At 37.8% G+C, this 6,797-nt stretch overlaps 1 pseudogene across 1 annotated transcript in view; it reads right to left on the minus strand.

Moving 5' to 3' along the window:
* Positions 1-6,797, minus strand: part of LOC149557144 (uncharacterized) — an 86,412-nt pseudogene that overhangs the window by 24,132 nt on the left and 55,483 nt on the right. Inside the window, exon 3 of the transcript XR_016364607.1 lies at positions 6,576-6,636. The product of XR_016364607.1 is annotated as an uncharacterized LOC149557144 (transcript). The remainder of the gene's footprint in view (positions 1-6,575; positions 6,637-6,797) is intronic.

A 6,797-nucleotide genomic window follows, 5' to 3' on the forward strand; every position in this document is an offset into this window, starting at 1 on the left:
GTGTATCTTTCACATATTGCAACACATGCTTTGCGACAACCCAATGTTCATCCTTTGGGGTTGTCATCAAACGAGAAATATAACTGACAACATGGTGTCATGTCTAGTAGCAGTGAGATAGATAAGGCTGCCCACTAATTGCCTGAATGTTGACTCATTCTCCACTAGTGAATCTGATTTAGCTGAAAGCTTCAACACTTTCTCCATAGATGTAGAGATTGGATTGTGATCTTGCATCTAAAATTTGTCCAACAAACTCTTGGCATACTTTGACTGTGATATAAAAATGAAAGCATCTATCTGCCAAAATTTAACAGCAAGAAAATAATGAAGAAGTCCCAAATTTGTCATGTCAAATGTCTAGCACAAATTCTGTTTGGCCTGCTCAGCCAAATATGTTGCACTACCAGTAATGATCAGATCATCAACATAGATGACAAGAATCGTAATCTCACCACTACAATGCTTGACATACAAATTAGAATCTAAAGGATTGCACTGAAACCCTTGATCAGTCAAATATTTATCAATCTTGATGTAATATGTATGGGGGTGCCTTGTACTTAACCTTATAGACCCATTTGCAGCCAATGGGTTTCTTCCCTAGGAGGAGAATCAGACAACACCCAAGTGTTTTTTCATGAGACTTTAATGTTCAATTGTCACTACCTGTTCACACTCTAGTGTACTTAGCCTCTTAATATGTCTGAGGCTCAGAAATACTGTGAATATTGGCCATGAAAGAACATTTGATTGTTGCATGTTGCTTCTTCTTATTTCGGGAAGATCTAACCTCACCTAGCTCATCGTCATGAAAATCACCAATGGTCTTGGCCCAACATTAAGGTTGGAGAGTAGGACTAACATCTGCTGCAGTAGGAACAATAGGACCTGGAATTACTTGATGTAGACCCTGATTATCTTGTGGAGGAGATAGTGGCACACAATGTCAACTAGATCTCTCCCATCAGGGGAATCAAACAAGATGAACATCGATCTCTATAGCCTGTGGAGGCTTGTCCTTAGGAGAAGGCTGAAATGGACCTCAGTCTTCATCAAACGCCACATCTCGACTGAATATGAGACAATCGGTGTCAACATCAATCAACTGATAAGTCTTATGTGTATCACTATATCTTGTGAACATCAAATCATTGAGTCTTGGTATCCAATTTGGTGCACTTGGCATCTAGAAGCCCCATATGTTATAGAGCCAAAAACCTTTAGATGACTGATTTTGGGATTTTGACCAAACCAAGCTTCCTTTGCAGTCATCTTCTTAACGGCCTATGTGGGAGACCAACTTAGAAAATAAACAATTGTTAAAAATTCCTCTACCCAAAATTCCTTTGGAACAAGGTGATGCTCCAACACCGATCGAGCCATCTCAATGACTGTACGATTCTTGCACTAAACAACACCATTATGTTGTGGGTTGTATGGTGTAGTAAGTTGATGCTTAATCCCATGTAATATACAAAAGTTGAAGAACTCAGATGAACAAAAACTCTCCACCATTGTTGGATCTAAAAGAGATAATGTAACAACAGGATCTTTTTCCGCCAAGAGCTTGAACTTTTGAAACACATTAACTCTTTTCATTTAAGCTGGAGAAAATACATGCACATCTTCTTGCTGAAATCATCAAGTAGGAGAAAATAATTGTATGGAGTATTCATTGGCCCACAAACATTTGCATAAACAAACTGCAAGTGCTTGGATGTCCTAACAAATCACTTGTATCAACGCGTCTATATAGACCATGATCCTTGTGGTCGACGATAACTATAGATTGAGACTCGCTATCAACAATAGTACACTTGTGTGCACTGAAAACAACATACAACTAAAGAGAATTAAGCATAATCTGGTTGATTGACAGTAGATTCAGCTTCATGCCTAGACCAAAGTACACATTGGAAAATTTCAAATACCTTCCACAAAGTATAATTTGTACAGTTCCTTTACCAACAACTGCATATTCCTCTCCTAATCCTACAACAACTGAATTAAAGAAAGACATGAACTCTGTGAACCAATTCCAATGATGTGAGAATGTCGAGAGACACCAAAGTCAATGTACCAAATTGAGGATGTGGCATGATCTCATGGGCATGTGGCCATGAACAACATGACAACTTCTTAATTATATTCATCCCAATTACCCTGCTCTATCTGAGCTTGCCTCTGTACCCAACGCGATCTTATCAAGACAACGATATTCAAATATCGTCAACATGTGTTCCTTCTAGGTGTTGTAGTTGCAGCCATTAGACCATTGAATCCTTTTCAACAAAATGTTGGTCAAAGATGTTGTCACTAAAACGAAGGTTGTTGGTCAACCCTGTGAAGATGTAAAAATTGAAGCGGACTAAACACTCTTAAACCTGAAATCAGATAAGAAAACAGAGTGGATGAGAAAAGAAGTCCAAAAAAAAAATTAATATTAGAAAACCATAATCAGGTTTAGGGTTAAAAAACCCAAAAACAAAAAACCTGAGAAAATTGGATTAGGGTTTTGATGGGAAAAAATACTAAAAAATCCCAGGAAAGAGCCGAAAATCCAAAATATTGTAAATCTGGTGTATTCGAAAAAAAAAGATAAAAAGAACCTGTTCATTCCTTCATGTCGCAGAAAAAGCTGAAAAGGCACTTTGGTGAGCCAACCACAAACAATAATAAACAGTGAGTTGGCCCAAAAAGAAAACTGTCCTCGTGTTAAAGAATGTCATTAGGGGTCGACTGACGCAGCAATGACTGAATAGTTTGTCAGAGGTGCCAAAAATAGCTGGGCATGGGCAGAAAATCGAGGGTGTTGGGTGCTGCAAAAGCACAGAAGACCTGCTGATGCCGCAGCGAATACTCCAAAACGTTGAAACCAAACCACTCACACTGACTGCAAGAGTCCATAGTTTGTTTGTCCTGTCACCAAAACCACTGAGCTACAATTGGTCTTAAAAAATACCAAGATTGGAAAAAATTGCAGGTCAAAGATGTGTCAAAATGGCCCACCTAGTTCTGCAATTTCTTCAATATAATGTTGATCTGAAGTTTGATGAATTGTGTAGCAAGCTCCTGTAGCAAATCAAGTGGAAACAACAATTTAGTAGCAACCAAACACCTACTGTGGAACATGGATTGACTAACAAAGCCAATGGATATGGAAAAGGCCAAGGCAAGTACATAAGCAAAAAGAACAAAGCAAATCAAGAAGGTAATCAAATGTCTTTACTGTAGTAAACGTGGTCATATGAAGAATCAATGCAAGAAACAGTTAGCTAATGAAAAATCCAATCAGGATGGTCTCAACTGATGGCCCATGTTGGAGAGCATTCTGAGCAAGAATGCCCTTTATGCGTTTATGGCAAAAATAACAACAAATCATGTCAAAACATTTTCCTGGTATATTGATCCCAGAGCTTTTCAACGCTTTAAGTTTACACCATAGTTACACCACCCTGGGGGACGGGGGGACGGCGAAACGGGGGGACAAGTTTTCGGGACGGGGGGACAGAGGGGCCTTAATTTGGGGACGGCGGGGGGATGGTGGGGGGACGGCGGCAGGGGACAAGAGGGGTGTATATATCTATGCATATGGTATTTAAAAATGTTAGTTATGAAAATATGTATTGCAATATAGGATGTAAAGATGTAAAAGAGTGAATACTTGAAACATTGCATTGAATTGGAGCATCGAACATTAAACATAAATAGTTGAATTTGCAAATAGTGAATAGCGGGATGTCTCCCATCCTTGGTGGAGGTGGTGGAATCTAGTGGCACCGCTGGGGACGGGGAGACGGAGTCCCCAAGTCTCCGGTGCGTTGAAGTCTCCGAGACGTCGGGCAAAAAGGGGGGGGACGCGTCCCCGTGTTACTATGGTTTACACACAAAAGATATTGGTTCACAAAGCACAAACCTTGCACCGATTCAGTGATCTTTGGCAAAGGTGAAAAGTATACAGTAGTCAGCAAGGGCAACATTCAGATTGCATTTAAATCTCGTATTTCTCAACATGACGCTCAATTTGGTTTGAGTGAGTCAAATTTTGCGCAATTGTCCTAAGTTGTATGTCCTCTTCAAAACAAAAAAGTGCCATATTGTTGACAAAGAGTCGAAGAGTACAGTTGTCATTCGCATCAAAGATCATGGATTATTTTGTCTTACTGATACTTGAGAGTCTCAGAAAGTTGCAATGGATGTGAAGAGTTCATCCCTTACTTCTCTTTAGAACTACTGGTATGGTCACCCCAACATACCCTATCTTAGTTGCCTTAAGAGAATCCAGTGAATGACTTACTTGAGATTCAGTCAGAGACACCTGGTGTTTGTGGAGCCTGCCAAGGAGAGATGCGACATCACACTCCCTTCTCAGATGGAGACTCTTGGAGAGCATCCAAAATCTTGCGGCTGGTTCATACCGATGTTTGTGGACCCGTGAATATTGCATCGTTCACTGGTGCCAGGTATGTTCTTCTGTGTAGACAATTTCACTTGGAAAATGTGGGTGTTTTTTCTAGAAGAAAAATCAGATGTGCTTAATGAATTCCAGAAGTTAAAACCATTAGTTGAAAAAGAATCAATATGTTAGATCAACACTCTTAGGTTAAATAATGGAGGGGAGTTTTGTTCCAATGAATTCTCCAACTTTTGTGCTACAAAGGGTATTAAGCATCAACTTACCACAACCTACACACCTTAGTAGAACAGTGTTGCGGAGAGGAGGAACCATAATATTATGAAAATGCCCTTGTCTATGTTGAAGCATATACATTTCCTATGAATTTTTGGGCACAGGCAGTGTAAACTATAGTGTACCTTCTGAATCAATCTCTACACAGGCCATCAAAAAGAAGACCCTAGAGGAAGCATGGTCTGGTAGGAAGCCAGATATCAATTGCATAAAGGCTTTTGGTTTAACAACATATGCTTAGATTCTAGATGCAAAGAGGACCAAAGTGGATTCCAAAAGTCATAAAGTGATGCTTACAGACTATTGTGACAATCATAAAGCCTATTGGCTGATTGATGTGGACATTAATCATCTCACTCAGTAGAGGTGTAGTTTTCCACGAAGAAGGTGGAGCCGTTTATGCAGACAATCAAAACATTTTATCAACTTTCCACAAGCTGCAATTCTGAATTAAAACTTATGCGCTGATAAAGGGTCTAAAAATAGAATCTAGTTTAAATTTGTTCAAATTTTTATATCCAGAAAGTTTGATTTCCATATCTAAATAATGCCATAAGGACTTAAAATGGGTTTTCCATTCAATGATGATAAAATTACTTACAAAACTGAATCAATTGCAATGTCCCCTTTTGGGGATTGGAATGTCCCTTTTTGGGTTTCGAGACATTAGAAATCAGTCATGTAATTAAATTTAAGTTATCAAATTATATCAAACTAAATGACAACTAGATTTAATTATTTAATAAAGTAGTAAAATGACTTTATGGAGCCAAGAGAAAAAAATAATAGTCATTTTAGTTTAAAGAGGTAAAATAAGGAGACAAAGAAAAGGAATATGGGGAGACAGACAGAACGAAAACAAAGTCACAAGAATGTGCTATAAAAAACATTGTGAGGATCTTTTTGATCATGCTTGGTTTTTCGTTGGTTTATTATTCTCTCTTGGAGAGTTTGGGAGCTTTAAGCTTCAGTTCTAAAACCTAAGGATGGAAACCTTCAAGATTTCTTGGTGGATTGTACAGAAACCCAATTCATTTTTTGGGTGAATTCATGACAAAGTTCACAACTGGGTAAATTTGTAATAGAGGTATTTCATATCTGTTTAAAAATGAGATTGTAATGATTTACCTTTATATTTTATAATTAATTTCAGATCTTTTTTCAGTCTGATATTATATGATTTTAAATAATCTATTGGATAAAGAGAATTCAGTTTGCATAGAAATGTAAATTCCTGTAGAACATTTGGTAAAAATCTGGAGAAAATATTCTCTGGTAAAAATCTAGAGAAAATGTCCAAAGGGATATTACATAAGTTCATGTGCATGAACTCAAATTTCACTAGAAGTGTTTATAGGCTGTACATAACCGATTCCACCATGTTAAATCAATAGACGTTGTTGTGACTCTTAGTATTCTGTCAAAGACAATTGAATGGGACTAAAAGAGTGTTCTACTACTTAAGCATTCATAGTAATTTTCAATTTGCTAAGGGAAGACTCTTGAGGCTAACACCTTCCAAGTAGGGTAACATTTGTCATTCAAACATACCATCGTGACAAAACACACTTCAAAACCGCCTCTAACATTCAATCAAATATCTTCCAAATATTGAATCAAATTTGCAGTGCGAGTTGTTTGTTTGCTACTGATAACATTAGATGGTTCATTGTTGCTATCTCTGCAAGTACATATGAGCTTTCTCTCTTTGAAGGAAAAGATTTAAAATTCTAAGAAAACAGGCAAGTCACATGAAAAAATTGAACTGACTGTATCGCCCATCAAGGTTCTGTTGTAAATCCATTCTCGTGTCAGTGCTAGTGATAGCTGAAGCATATGAATCATTGGTACTAGAAATCACAATAGAATACACGGAACATACTTGCAAGACAACTTCGATCAGAGCAAACAGCTGGAATATCAATATCTATCCGAGGAAATCCCTGCACATTATTTTGCAGGAGAGCAGAATAATTAAAACCATTGTAATGGTGGGAAAAAACAAATAATGTTGAAAATAACTCAAGCAAAATAAGCGATATTTAAAACAGGTCAGCATGGTATAGACGGACTAAAAATCCAGGTTGTTCTTGTGTTTGCACAA

The sequence above is a fragment of the Cupressus sempervirens genome, chromosome 5 (genome assembly GCF_028749045.1).
Source record: "Cupressus sempervirens isolate cs-2001-9-10 chromosome 5, ASM2874904v1, whole genome shotgun sequence".
NCBI lineage: Eukaryota > Viridiplantae > Streptophyta > Pinopsida > Cupressales > Cupressaceae > Cupressus > Cupressus sempervirens.